General features: G+C 40.7%; 1 protein-coding gene across 3 annotated transcripts in view; it reads left to right on the top strand.

The window, feature by feature from the left end:
• Positions 1-584: 584 nt before the first annotated feature.
• Positions 585-15,688, top strand: part of MTUS2 (microtubule associated scaffold protein 2) — a 690,072-nt gene continuing 674,968 nt past the window's right edge. For 2 of the 3 annotated variants that reach the window (XM_030818583.1, XM_030818581.1), the window contains exon 1: positions 585-1,362. The gene's annotated coding sequence lies outside the window, so the exon portion shown is untranslated. The remainder of the gene's footprint in view (positions 1,363-15,688) is intronic. The other variant, XM_030818580.1, reaches the window with a different exon arrangement.

Here is a 15,688-nt window from a genome sequence, read left to right as displayed (position 1 = left end):
CGAAGTCCTCTGGTTTCGCCTGCCTTTTCAAACCTCCAGGTGCACCGCGTACGGGAGTCTGAGCATTTCAGGTAGGACTCGAAAAAGGTCTTTGAGAAATCATTAATTAATCTATTTACCGTAAGAGCAGTCAAGGCTCGCTGGAACCCCTCGGACAGTGGGGAGGCACATTTGGTGCCCATTAAACACAGAAATAAGCTTGCTTCTAGAAAAACGCCTGCCTTTTGCGCAAATCTTTTCAGAGACTGGCTTTGGGCTCCTGTGAATCAGGCACCCTAGCGTCCTCCAAAGTTCTTCCCGATGCTGAACCCCAATGCCTACAGCTGCGCCTAATTCGAAGCGGCTCCCTCTTCTGTTCTGAGCGGAAAACAGCGGAACCCATTCCCGGAGGCCTGCCCTGGAGCGGCCAACTCATTCTTACTCCTTTCTCCCGGAGTCTTCCGACGCTCGGGCACCACGGTGACCAGCGGGGCAGCCGCGCCCGCCGCCTGCGGAGGCTGGGGCTGCGGCTGGGGCTGCGGCTGGGGCTGCGGCTGGGGCTGCGGCTGGGGCTGGGGCTGGGGCTGGGGCTGGGGCTGGAGCTGGGGCGGGCAGGCGCGCTCGCAGGAGCTGGCGCAGGGGCGGTCGGCAGAGGGCGCTGCGGCCCCCGGCTGCGGGGCTGCGACGCGGGGCGCGGAGCGCGGGCCGGGAGGAGGCGCCTGAGTCTCGGCGAGTGCGTCTCCGGGCGGCCGGGAGGGGGTGCGCGCATCAGCTGCCCCGCGCCGCCTACCGCTCGGGCCCGCTCGCCGCCCGGCCGCTGTCACCGCGGACGGCACCTCGCGGGCGAGGCGCGCCGGCTGCGTGGAGCGCTGTGAAGGTTGGGCTGGGCGGCCGTCGGCCCCGCGGCTTCTCTTTGTCCGGGCGAGGCGGCTGGAGGAGCAGCCGCGGCCGCGGCGGAGCCCGGAGCGCCTGGGCGTCGTGCGGGCGGCTCCAGTCCCCGGCTGCGCCCCGGCGCTCGAGCGGGGGCGGCGGCCTGGGCGGTGCCAGCGCCGAGGTGAGTGCGGGGGCGCGGAGCGGGGCGCAGCCGCGGCGCGGGCGTGGGCGGGCAGAGGTGATAGGGAGCGCCGGCGGCTCCAGGTGCGGGGGCGCCCCTCGCGCTCCACCTGCGCCGCCGCGGCCGCCGGCTCTCAGGGCAAGTTTATTTCCCGTCTTCTGCGGAAACCCTTGACCGCTTAGCGGAGTACAGACCTGTCGGTAAATAGAAAACTCGAGCTGGAGAGGAGGAGGAAGCAGCGTGGCGGAACCTGGCCCGGGATGAGCGTCTCCGTCAGGGCAGTGGTGGCCTCTTGGACATTACATCTTTCTTGGCTCTTTTTGACCCAGGTGAGCGAATCCTCTGCTGCGTGGTCCGGCGGGGTCGGCTGGCTCTGCTGCCCGCCCTCTGGACCCGCCGGAGACAGGTGAGCGGAGTTGGGGAGCGCGCAGCCGGGCTCGGGGCAGCGCCGGGCTGCTTCGGCTTCTCGTCTCTAGAGCGCTGATGCTTCCTGCCCACATCACCTGCTCTGGCTGAGGGACTGCAGCTCTTTTGGCACCTTCGCGTGCTGCCAGGTTCAACACCCACTGCTTTAGAGGCGTTGGTAGGTTAGTTAAGGCGAGTTCTCCCCTACCCACCCCCAGCTTTGGATAATTTGGTCTGAGTCTTCGTCTTAATTTAGTATGAGTGTGTTATTTCCTTCAAGCTTTATAATGGTAAAGCAGTGGAGCGGCTCGCTACATCCATTTTTTTTTTTTTCATTCTGAGCCTGTGCACAGAAGGAATTACAGGCACACAAGTGATGTTACTAGCATTCTATTTTAAATACAAACACGGAAAGAAGTACTCTTGGCAGGAGACCAAAGGCGCCTGTACTCTCTGTTATATAAATGCTTAAAAAAATATTTGCTCATTGGTAAAGTTATGTGTGATTACCAGAGCACCTAAGAAGAGAGTGTCATGCTTTAAGTTTACTTGGAGATAAGCAGTGGTCTGAGCTTGAGGTACCCTTTTAAGATAATATAGGACCCTGTATTTAAAAAAAGTCATTAGGTAAAATTGTAAAGCATTAAAAAATTGGTTTTGTAAAGTCTGTTCTGAATTGGTGAGAATTCTTTGACTACTTATTGATGAAAAGATCCTACATATATACTTTCTAGTTTTCAAACTATTGAATGATTTTATTTTTATCTCTGATGGAAACAGTAATTGTGAGTTGCCACTTATTAAAGATGTGTCTCTCTTTCCCTTCCCTTTCCCCAGGCCCCAAAACCAGTACTCACATTTATGGCTGTTTTCTTCAGGTAAAAATACAAAAGTAGAAAACATCAGATATACTGATGGCTGGGAACAGCCCTTTTCCCCCCTCCACCCAGTATTCTGTTCTAATTGGTCTGGGGTGATACCTTGATACCTATAATGTTAAAAAGCTCTGCTGGTAATTCTAACGTGTAGCCAGGGGTGAGACCCATTGTGGAGCATTGTATTGTCACTTTGTAGCCTGTGGTGTTGCTACATCGGTTTAAGGTAAGTCAAAAATATGTTGTTAGAAACATGGGAAGAAAAAAATGGTATCGGAAAGGGGACACATCAGAGAATTACAGCATGTAGACTTGTGTGTTTTGTCTAAATGCTCTTTCTTGATTTTCCTGCAAAGAGTAGTTGATGTTTATCAGGGACCCATAATTCCATGTAGAATACTTATGGGAATCTTAAGTGATATATTTCATTTGCAGAAGTACTAATGAAAGTTGAGTAGTAGTGGCAGGATATTCCTTAATGTTTACACGGTAAAGTAAGTCATAGGAAAGATTATTTTCTGTATCAAATTAAAAACTTTTACTATAAACTAGTAAATTAAGTGCAAAAAGCTTTTATTGTTTTTAAGGTCAGAAAGAAACCTGGCCTCTGCGTCAATGTTTTCTGTCTACCTTATGTAATCCCAAATATCCAAATCCAGGAGCAGATCTTATGGATGGTTTATGAAGGCTTATGTAAGAACTGTGACTGTGCTTTTGGTACTCCATTAAACTCCCTGTTTTGGCTATTACATAATTGACACGGAACTAGACTGTTAAAGCCAAAATCCAGGAGGATGCCGAAACCCACTCCGGCAGACGCACTTTTATAATGAATTGCTGTTGCCAAATTAGAGGGAACAGCAGGGATGGTGGTTTGTGAAAGAGAGGTAAGAATAGCGTCTGGGGGATTGATGTAATAGAAGACTGTTATGCTTAGCGATTTTCTAGAGATTTGGATGCTGTGACAGAAACCTCTCTAGTCCTTTCTATCTCCAGCAGAGGCAGATCGACTGGTGAGCTAATGAACCTAAGCCTCAGGTCCCTCCATCACAGAGGCTTCTTTGGAGCCCTCTGGGAGGGGCACTGGCAGTGTGTTCATGTGGTCATCCCTGAGTTTGTATTTGTACTTTTGGAGTTTTTTTTTTTTAATAAGGAGAGTACTCTATCTTCCCACCCCCCCCATTACATAAACCCAAGGTTCCACAGACCCTGAATCTATCCCTGTCTCCAAACTTATGTTCAAGTATTAACTTATAAAATTGCCTATTCTTAGTTTAATTTTTGTCATCTGAAAAGATAAAAAAAAATCTGTACAATATCATAGTTGACTTGCTGAGAAAATGCAAACTGCTATAACCTAGGGCTGTATAGAGCCACTGAAATCAGGCACTTACCTGGAGAACCAGCTCTTTGCCTCGTGATCGCAAACACGTGGGACTGTTTTGGATCAGTGTGTAAGCTGGAGGTGGAGAAGAGTGGAAACGGGGTGGGGAAGGGAGGAAAGTGGGTTAAAGCTCTTCCTCCTCTCAGAGGCAGGATGCCAAGGGGAAAGGAAGGAAAAAAACCTGTTGAAAGATGCTTCATTAATAAAATGTTAATAGGAACAGATAGCATCAGCTCCATAGGAGATCCTTCTGTAAGCTCATTAGGATTGGTCTGTAATATGAATTTTCAACAGTGAGCAAACTCATTCCTGGAAAATATCCTACAGGAAACAAATGCAGGTTTGGAAGGACTAGATGAATATCAGCTTGTTCCCATTAGCAGTTTTTATGAGCAAGTGGGAGGCTTATAATATCCACCACACACATGTTTGAAACGACTTGTTGAAAAGAGTCAGGGAGTTTCCCCTTTTCTCTGAAATGATTTCTACTTCGTATGTGAATTTGGATCTTATCATCTTGACCCTTCCCACCAATCCGTATACCTCGTCTATCAATTATCCATCCATCAGTCATCTGTCTACCATCCACCCACCCATCCACAGAGACTCTCTTTTGGACCAAACTTTAGTCAGGCTCTCCTGAGCGCTCTACTCAACTGGGCCTCAACCTTGGCCTGTAAGAACTTCAGCTTTCAACACAAACAATTTTGTCTGTGCTCCCACCTTCCAAGGGATTTGAAAACACTGTAGCATGGTGTATTAGCCTGTTGTCACCCTGCTAATAAAGACATACCCGACACTGGGTAATTTATAAAGGAAAGAGGCTTAATTGACTCATAGTTCAGCATGGTTGGGGAGGCCTCAGGAAACGTAGAATCATGGTGGAAGGGGAAGCAAACACGTCCTTCTTCACATGGCAGCAGGAGAGAAAAATGAGCAAAAGGGGGAAAAACACCGTATAAAACCAGCTGATCTCATGAGAACTTACTATCATGAGAACAGCATGAGGGTAATTCCCCCATGATTAAATTATCTCCCACCTAGTCCCTCTCATGACACATGGGGATTATGGGAATTATAATTCATGATGACATTTGGGTGGGGACACAGCCAAACCATATAACATGGCATCTGGCAGCCTAAGGCCATGTTCCTGGGATCACCCAGCCTCACTTGCATTCCTACCTAGAAAAGCTCAAGGCTGCCCCAAAGAATTTATCTTTTGTTCTAGCCCACGCAAATGATAATAGGCCCCTGACTTTCATTTTGTTAGATCGTTTATTAAAAACTTACAGTTGTAATTCTTTCTCTGTGCCTTTGAGATGTATGTGTATCTCCTACCACCTGGAGTGTCTTCCTCAGTATCTGTGAGCCATTCCTTTGAAGTGTGATCATCAGGGAGGATAGGGCTCTGTCCTCTAGTCTCTGTAGATGGGTAGGAGCCTGAGTTTGACAAGTGCCATTTAGCAGTCACAGATGGCCTAGTCTCATTGGCAAGCCCCCTTGCCTGATTGCTGTAATGTTCTATGTCCTTGACCCTGCTTGAGCCCACACACATTCTCATTTCTCCTCCCTACTTCCTCATTCTCCCTTTAAAACACCCAGTCACCTCTACCTGAATCGGGGTTGAGCTCAGTTCTACACTGAAGTCTCTGTAACTGCAGTTGTACTGGGTAAAATCTGTCTTTACTGCCTTTAAGCAGTGTCCAGCTTTTTTTTTTTTAACAGCATCCAACAAAAAAGTTTGAGTGTCTCCATAGGCCAGGCACTTTTACGTATTAGGTATAGAGCAGCAAACAAAACAGACAGAAACTGCATCCTTGAGGAACTTACAGTGTAATGGAATGAATCAGATGAGGTTAAGTACTTAATATTATCAGGTATGGGTAGTGCTATGGAGAAAATAAATCAGAGATGGGGGAGCAGGAGTGGGAGATGGGGAATTGCTATTTCAAGTAGTGTGGTCAGGGAATGCCTTACTGAAAGGAGATGTTGAGCAGAGCCCTAAAGGAGATGGAAGAGTGAGCCACCTGACCAGAGTGCAGCTGGCATTTGTGGGGAGCACAGGGAGGCAGCTGCAGGGAGCAGTCAGGGAATCTCATGCTCATGGCCAGCTTTTCCTCATGACAGCAGCCCCATCCCCCACTCCAGCCACCTGAGGCTGCCCACGAACACTGGTGGTGTTCTTGGGGCCTTAGTGGTATGGTGGCTTGGAACTGAGGACCTTTCAGGGCATCGGAATCCAGCCTAGACCATACCTGAATAGGAGTGAGGAAGGAGAGTGTATGTTTTCAATGATGGCTCCCACTGGTTTGTCATAGGAAAGAGGCTGGGGGCAAGCTCACTCCAGCCTGGAATCCATGCAGTCACCCTGGGAACAAATGGAACTATGATGTATAAAAGATGTGGACAGTGGGAACCACACTGCTCTTGCTTGAGGAATGTCTTAATATCGGGAACCTAGAACAACTTTCTGAGTTGAACTGAGCTAGAGAGAATCCCCAGCTTAAAGGGAACTGGGGTCGGTCAGGGTTTGAGGAGGGGAAATTCCTCAGTCGTTGACTGAGGCTCCTGCACGCCCAGATGGCTGCCCTACATCTGCCAACCAGAACACGACACACACACACACGTACACATGCACATACACACGTGGACCTGGCAACAGGCTGTCATGAATTGCTCAGTGGAGAAGGTGAAGAAGCCATTGGGGAACAGCAGCCAGGGCCTGTCTGCTGGTTTTTAGTTACAGCCTTCCTGTACTCATGGGGACTGGGGTATGGAACCAGGATGGGATAGCTGTTTCATTTTTTAAGCTTTTAGCTTGTAACCATTTTAAACCCTCAACAACCAAAACAGAAATCTCTCATATAGAGGTTCCTTGGATTGTTTGCTGGTGAGTAGGGAGCATCACAGCAGCTTGAGTGAGCATATGCAGCTGGCATTGGGGAGGTGGCATTTATAGGAGTCTGGTGTTCCTGACTCTTCTCTGTGCCTGTCATGACTTCATGTGGTCTCTCACTTTGCAAGCTTCTCTCATGTGCCCTATTGTATTTGGAAAATGGGGGACTTAAGGTCATTCCTGGGTATTTGATACTCTTCTTTAGCTTTTGTAAATGGGCCTTCTTCTAATTGGTTGTATATATTCTATATGTTGCTTGTATTACATATAACCAATAATTGATATATAGAAAGCTATTCTAAAATGTAGTGTAACCAAGCACTTTTCAAACTCTTACTATAACCTTGATTTGTGGTTATTTTCCTTGGATTTTCTAGATAGATGGTCATATCATCTGCTAAATAAATAAATCAATAAATTTAAAATAAATGATTTTAATTTAATTTAAATGGTTAGATGAATGAATAGATAAAAAACGATTACTTTGGTCTCTTTATTTCTATTTTTTATTATCAGTTAGACTAGATAGAAGAGACTGTTTATCTGTTGAGAGATTTTAAAAACAAGATTATTGTATTTCAGCCAAATGTACTTCCCTTGTCCCAGAGAGGATAGGCTGTATGATCTCTGAGGTCCTCTCCTTATTAGTCTTTTTACTCTGTTTACTATAGACCCACTGTACCAGTATGTTCAGTTCCCATAGAAAAACAAAACTGTTTACACACAATCATTATAGATAAGCCAGCAGTGTAAGTGATTAGGGCCAAACCAGTACTGATAACTGCCTGATACTGACTTTAGAAAGTTCGACTCACCTTGCAGAAATGAAAAGCCAACATAATGCATTAGCGTCTATGAAGACTGTAATAAGGCAAATACATTTGTCCAGAACCAGGCTGATATTGATACAGTGATTTTAAGTGCTTTTCCCCAAAAGTACAATAGAGAAAGCAAGGAGTATAGAGCCTTGGATTACAATAAATGATAATAAAACAGCAGAAACAAATAATGAACACTTAATAAGGAAGTTTATTTTCCACACTTCATCAGATTGCTACTGCAAAGTACTAGTCTAAAAATTTAATATGAACACTGTCTCTGTAAATATGGGAGAAGTAATCTCAAATCATCCAGAATTAATTATCTTTGTACTAAGCTGTTTGACATTACTCATTGAAAATTGCTTCTCAAGACAGGCAGTGTTTTTCTACACACAAATAATTGTGTTCTCAGGTTGGAAATGTTGCCACATATTAAGCCAAACACATTTTTTGCTTTTAATTCTTATATTACTATCAGTTTATTTCAGGGGAAGTTAATTTGAGAATTGAAATCATGTAGCAGAATAATTTTGGTTGAAATTGATGTTTCTAAGCCTGATGCATTTTCTATTAGTGTTACATGATATAATTGGAAGTTTGTACAGTGAACATGCCAAACATTACGTTTAGTTTTCTGAAGATTCTAGCAAGTATTCTTTTTTTTTTTTAATCCACATTGTATTAGTTTAACTGGCAGGTAGTAGTTTTATATTGAGTGAGCTAATTTGCCACTACTAGCAGATTTTGAAGTTATTTTAATATAAATACATTATCCTCTACCCCCAAACTTTATACTGAAAATTTTCTGCTAAATTTTAGGATTTTAATTTTGATAATGGCCCAGGATATTGGAATAAAATATAAATGTGAGTTAGCATTAATATCTCACTTTAGAGAATAACAATAAAAGCAGGAATGTGACCTGCAACCACATTTCTCCAGTATTGGGGGAAATTCAGCCCCCAGTATTTCACATGGGTCCTTTTCTATTTTCCCTAAGTGTCAGCCGGTCTGAGAAATAAAGGGAAGGAGTACAAAAGAGAGAAATTTTAAAGCTGGGTGTCCGGGGTAGACATCACATGTTGGCAGGTTCTGTGATGCCCGCCAAGCCGCAAAACCAGCAAGTTTTTATTAGTGATTTTTAAAAGGGGAGGGAGTGTACAAATAGTGTGTGGGTCACAGAGATCACATGCTTCACAAGGTAATAACATATAACAAGGCAAATGGAGGCAGGGCGAGATCACAGGACCAGGGTGAAATTAAAATTGCTAATGAAGTTTCGGGCACGCATTGTCATTGATAATATCTTATCAGGAGACAGGGTTTGAGAGCAGACAACTAGTCTGACCAAAATTTATTAGGCGGGAATTTCCTCGTCCTAATAAGCCTGGGAGGGCTATGGGAGACGGGGGCTTATTTCATCGCTTATCTACAACCATAAAAGACAGACGTTCCCAAAGCGGCCATTTCAGAGACCTCCCCTTGGGAACGCATTATCTTACTCAGGGATGTTTCTTGCTGAGAAAAAGAATTCAGCGATATTTCTTCTATTTGCTCTTGAAAGAAGAGAAATAATGGCTCTGTTCTGCCTAGTCCACAGGCAGCCAGACTTTAAGGTTATCTCCCTTGTTCCCTGAACATTGCTGTTATCTTGTTCTTTTTTCAAGATGCCCAGATTTCATATTGTTTAAACAACTTGTGCAGTTAACACAATCATCACAGGGTCCTGAGGCGACATTCATCCTCAGCTTATGAAGATGACAGGATTAAGAGATTAAAGTAAAGACAGGCATAGGAAATCACAAGAGTATTGATTGGGGAAGTGATAAATGTCCATGAAATCTTCACAATTTATGTTCAGAGATTACAGTAAAGACACGTGTAAGAAATTATAAAATTATTTATTTGGGGAGCTAATAAATGTCCATGAAATCTTCACAAATTATGTTCTTCTGCCAAGGCTTCAGCTGGTCCCTCCGTTCGGGGTCCCTGACTTCCCGCAACACTCCAGGGTCAGCACTAGAGAGAGGCTAGTTGAGCACTTGCCTCAGGAACAAAATTTAAGAGGCACCCAGACACTTAGTAATACAAATAAAAATTTTATGCAGTTTAGAAAATCAAGACTAATGCAAAAAATCCATAATGAACAAAACATCAAAATTTTAAAGGAAGACAGGATCAGTATTACTGAGTTTTCCTTTTGTGTCATGCTCCAGTTTGGTTTGGAACAGCACTGTTACTGATCCTATCTATAAAGTTTTAATATTTCATTCATCATGGATTTTTTACATTAATTTTGATTTCTTAAAAATGTTGCATTAATGTATTATTTATATTGGAACACATCTGAATTATTGGAGTAAAGACATTCTGAAAAGTCTCTCCTGCATAACAACAATGAAAGCACTGGCAAAAATATCAAAATAAACCATTTTAGAATGGTGGAAATTAACGAAGGGTTTATAACAATCTGAGGAATATTTATTCAAGAAAAAGGACTGAATCTCAGTAAGAACAGTGAACTTTGTCATTTTTAAACTTACCTTATTCCCATTGCTTCCTCCACAGCTCTATTGTAGCCTTCAAAACTAATAGCCTAAGTCAGGCACAGTGGCTCACACCTGTAATCCTGGCATTCTGGGAGGCTGAGACAGGCGGATCACCTGAGGTCAGGAGTTCGAGACCAGCCTGGCCAACAAGGTGAAATGCCGTCCCTGCTAAAAGTACAAAAAAAAAATTAGCCAGGCATGGTGGTGTGTGCATGTAATCCCAGCTACTTGGGAGGCTGAGGCAGGAGAATCGCTTGAACCTGGGAGATGGAGGTTGCAGTGAGCTGAGATCACGCCACTGAACTCTAGCCTGAATGACAGAGTAGGACTCTGCCTAAAAAAAACAACAACAACTAATAGCCTAGAAGCCACTGAAAGGGACAAAACAGGTTTAGAGCCCTCTAAGATCCCCAGTCTCAGAAAATTGTCACTATATGATTGCTCTAGAAGCTTCTTAAAAACCTCCATTCTCAAAGCTTGTTTTGCAGAGCCCTGTGGCATTTTTGGAAAACAATCAGCAGTAATTGTTTAACCTCTCAGCTGCCTGAGGCAGTGACACTAGTTGGGGTTAACAAGAGGTTAACCAAAAAACTTAAAAGGAAAAATTGGAAAAGGAGCTATCTATGGGGGCTTTAAAAACCTTTGACGTAGTCTTTGGAATCTAGAAGGCCCATGTCTATATGTCAAGGAAATACTTAATAAGGCCTTAATATGTCATCTCAGACTAACAATGAGGCTTTGCCTAAGTAATGTAGGAAGATAAGACTGAGAGTTGTAAACTACCTGCTGTAGTGTTAAAAGCATGTACCCCACCCCCCAACACGCATAATCCCTCAGCAAAGGCTGTAATATATATTGGTTCAAGACAGAAATCTCTGTCCCATCATTAGCTGACCTCTGAAGCTAGACTTCAGCAACTGCACATGATAAACAAAGTAGACTTTACATAATTAGTCTGGGAAATAGCAATAGAAACAATAATAGCAACAAATGTAACAACAAACCTTTATGCAGGGTGGAATCTTATTTCTAGGTTGCCATATTTTTTTAAATCTGGTTTTCAACATAAAATTTCCACACACAAGCAGTAGCATATGGGCCATAACAGGAAAAACAAAAGTATCCCTGAGAAAGTCCAGATACTGGACTTAGTAGAGAAACATTTTAAATTAGCTATTATAAATGTGTTCAAAGAGCTAAAGGAAACCTTGTCTGAAGAATTAAAGTAGAAAAATGATGTCTCTTCAAATAGAGAATATCAGTAAAGAGGGGGAAATTGTTAAAAAAAGGAACAAAATAGAAATTATGGAATTGAAAAGTACAATGATTGAAATGAAAAAAATTTACTAGAGAGGCTCATCAACAGATTTGAACTAGCAGAAGAAAAAATCAGCAAACTTGAAAATAAATCAATCAAAATTATATGCTATGAGGAACAGAAAGTCAAAAGAATGAAGAGAAATGAACAGAATGTCAGATTTATGGGATACCATTATGAATACCAACATATATAATTGAAATCTCAAAAGGAAAAGAATGAGAAAAAGGGGACAGAAAGATTACTTGAGGAAATAATGGACAAAAACTCGGGCAGCAAGAGAGAAGTGAGTAATCATGTACAGAGGATCTTCAGTAAGATTAACAGCTGACTTCTCATTAGAAACCTGGAGGCTAGAAGACAGTGGAATGATGTATTGAAAATGCTGAAAGACAAAAAACTGTCAATCAAGAATTCTATATCCAGCAAAACTATTATTCAAAAAAGAACAAAAGATTAAGATGTCTCAGAAAAACAAAAACAGAGAATTTGCACTAGCAGACTGCCCCTACAAGAAATATTAAAGGTAATCTTTCAGTTTGTAACTAAAGGACACAAGTCAGTAACGCAAATCCACAGGAAGAAATAAAGAGTAGCAGTAAAGGTAATTATATAGGTAAATATAAAATAATACAAACCACTAAGAAAATAACTAAAAAATGTGTAGTAAAAGAAACGGAGTGAAAATGATATACTGAAAAATATCTATTTAACACAAAAGAGGGCAGTAGTGGAGGAACAAAAAGACATCAGACATAACACAACAAATAGCAAAATGGCAGATGTAAAATCCTGCCATTTTTAGTTTTTACATTAAATGTAAATGGACTAAACATTCTAGTCAAAAGGCATAGATTGGCAGAATTAATAAACATGAAATAAACATGACTCAACTATATGCCATTCACCACACTCACTTTATATATGAAGACACAAATACTATGAAAGTAAAAGAATAGAATAAGATATAACCTGAACATAGTAATTAAAGGAGAGCTGGAATGGCTATACCGATATGAAGTGAAACAGATTGTAAGTGGAAAATAATTACAGAAGACAAGGTCATTACCTGTTAAAGGGATCAATTTCTCAGGAAGTCAAATATGAACATACATGTATTTAACAATAGATTGCCTAAATATGTGAAGCAGAAACAGAATTGAAAGAAGAAATAGAAAATTCAACAATAATATTTGGAGATTTCAATACACATTACCTCCCTTCCTCCCTCCCTTCCTCCCTCCCTCCCTTCCTTCCTTCCTTCCTTCCTTCCTTCCTTTTTTTTTTTTTTTTTTGAGACAGAGTCTCGCTCTGTTGCTCAGGCTGGAGTGCAGTGGTGCCATCTTGGCCCACTGCAACCTCCGCCTCCTGAGTTCAAGCGATTCTCCTGCGTCAGCCTCCCAAGTAGCTGAGACTGCAGGTGCATGCCACCATGCCTGGCTATTTTTTTGTATTTTTTTTTTTTTAGTAGAGACAGGCTTTCACTGTGTTGGCCAGGCTTGTCTCAAACTCCTGAACTCAGGTGATCTGCCTGCCTCAGCCTCCCCAAGTGCTAGGATTACAGGTGTGAGCCACAGTGCCTGGCCTCAATACCTCATTTTCAAAAGTGGGTTGAAACAGAAGATCTTATTTTCTTGCTGAAGATCAGCAAGGAAATAAAAGGCTTGAGCAACTTTATAAGCCAACTGGAATTAACAGACACCTAAAGAACACTTGACCCAGTGGTAGCAGAATATACGTTGTTCTTAAATGCCTGTAGGAAATTCTTTAAAATAGACTGTGTAATAGGTCACAGAATAAGTTTCAATGAATTTAAAAGGGCCAGAATAATACAGAATATGTTCCCTGACCACAATGGAATGATATTAGAAATCAAGAATAGAGGGAAATTTCAGAAATACGGAAAATGTGGAAATTAACACACTCCTAGTGGGTTAAAGAAGAAATCAGAAGGCAAGCAGAAAATAGTTTGAGAAGAATGAAAACAAAAACAATAAAACTTGTGAGATACAACTAAATCAATACTTAGAGAGATTTTATTTTAGCTGTTAATGACTGTATGAACAAAAGAAGAAAGATCTCAGACCAACAACCTAACTTTTCACCTTAATAATGTAAAGAAGAGCAAACTAAATAAGTAAACTAAATATATAAATATATTTATATATAATATGACAATATATTAAAATTATATTTAAAATTATATATTTATATAAATATAAATAAAAAATAAGTAAACAATATAAACTATAGTAAGGACTAGAACAGAAGTAAATGAAATAGAGAATAGAAAAACAATAGAAAAAATCAATAAAAACAAAAAGTTGTCTTTTGAAAAGATCAGCAAAATTTACAAACCTTTACCTAACTAATAGAAAAAGAGAGAAGACTCAGTTATTAAAATCAGAATAAAAGAAGGAGAATCACTACCATTTTAGAGAAATAAAATAAGAACATTGTAAATAAATTTATTTCAACAAATTGTATAACCTGAATGAAGTGGGTACATTCCCAGGAAGACACATACTACCAAACTGACTCAAGAAGAAAGGGCAGATCTGAAGTGACCTATAACGGGAAAGGAGATTGAATTAGTAATCAAACATTTTTACGTGAAGAAAAGCCCAGGCTGGGATGGCTTCAATGGTAAATTCTACCAAATGTTTAAAGAATTAACAGCAGTTTTGCATAATGTTTTTCAAGAAGGTAGACAAGGAGGGAACGTTCTTGGCTTATTCTTTAAGGCCAGTATTACATTGATACAAAAGCCAAAGACATCACAAGAAAAGTATCATTGTTATTCTGTATGAATACAGCTACAAAAATCTGCAAGAAAATACTACCAAACAGAAATCAGCAACATATAAAAAGGATTGTATACTGTGACTAAGTGGGATTTATCTGAGGAAGGCAACGCTGGTTTCACATCTGAAAATCAATCAATTTAATATACCATATTAATAGAATAAAATACAAAAACCCCGTAATCATCTTAATAGAAACAAACAAAAAAACCACTTGACAAATTCAAACAGCACTTCATGATGAAAATACAAAACTAGGAATGGAAGGAAACTTCCTCAACCTGATGAAGGGAATCTGTGAAAAATCCACAGCTAACATCGTGCTTGTGAAAGACTGTTTTCCTCTTAAAATAAGGAACAGGCAAGGATGTCTACTGTTTTCACATTTATTCAGCATAATACTGGATGTTCTAGCTAAGGCAATGAGGCAAGGAAAAGAAAGAAAAATCATCCAGATTGGAAAGGAAGAAGTAAAATTATCTCTTTGCAGATGACATGATCTTGTATGTAGAAAATCCTAAGAACTGTATACACACATTGTGAGAACTAAAAAGTTCAGTAAGGTGGCCATATACAAGATTAATAAAAATCAATTGTATTTCTATTTACTTACAATTAACAATATGAAAATGAAAATTTCCATTTGTAATAGTATCAAAAAGAATAAGATATTTAGGAACAAATTTAACAAAAGACATTCAGGACTTGTACACTAAAAACTGCAAAACGTTGTTAAAAGAAATTAAAGATAATGTACTTAAATGGAAAGACATCCTGTGTTCATGGACTGGAAGACTTAATATTATTAAGGTGACAGTGCTTCCCAAATTGATCTGCAGATTTAATGTAATCTCTATCAAAAACACAGAGGTCTTTTCCTCCCAATAAATTGAAAAGTGATCCTCAGATTGATAGGGAAATGCAAGGGACCCAGAATAGTCAATGTAATCCTGAAAAAGCAGAACAAAGTTGAAGGAATCACATGTCCTAATTTCAAAACTTAACACAAAACTAAGGTAATAAAGACAGCGTGGTGCAGGCAAATTATATCCTTGTAGATCAGTGGTATAAAATTGATCCGTAAGGCCCAGAAGCAAACCCTTGCATTTTTTATTAATTGGTTTTCAAAAGAGTGACAAGATAATTCAATTCAAGAAAGAATGATCTTTTTAATAAATGGCGCTGGAATAACTGGATGCCTATGTGTAAAAGAATAAAGTTGGATCCTACTTCATACCATATACAAAATAAACTCAAAATGGATTATTGACTTAAATGTAAAATATAAAACAATAAGTCTCAGGAAAAAAGTGAGAGTAAATCTTCATGATGTTGGATTAGGCAATATGTTCTTATATGTAACACAAAAAGCAGGAGTGATGAATATATAGGTTAGTCTTCATAAAAATTAGAAAATTGTTTCCTTCAGAGGATATCATCAAGAAAGAGGAAAGACAACCCAAAGAATGAGATTAAATTTTTGCAGATTATGTATCTAATAAGGATCTTGTATCCAGAATATATAAAAATGATTTCATTCAGCAGTATAACTTTTTGGGGGATGATAAAGACAACCCAATTAAAAATTCGACAAAGGATT

This window comes from Nomascus leucogenys, chromosome 9, assembly GCF_006542625.1.
Source record: "Nomascus leucogenys isolate Asia chromosome 9, Asia_NLE_v1, whole genome shotgun sequence".
Lineage (NCBI taxonomy): Eukaryota > Metazoa > Chordata > Mammalia > Primates > Hylobatidae > Nomascus > Nomascus leucogenys.
This window is presented reverse-complemented; position numbering and strand designations above follow the sequence as displayed.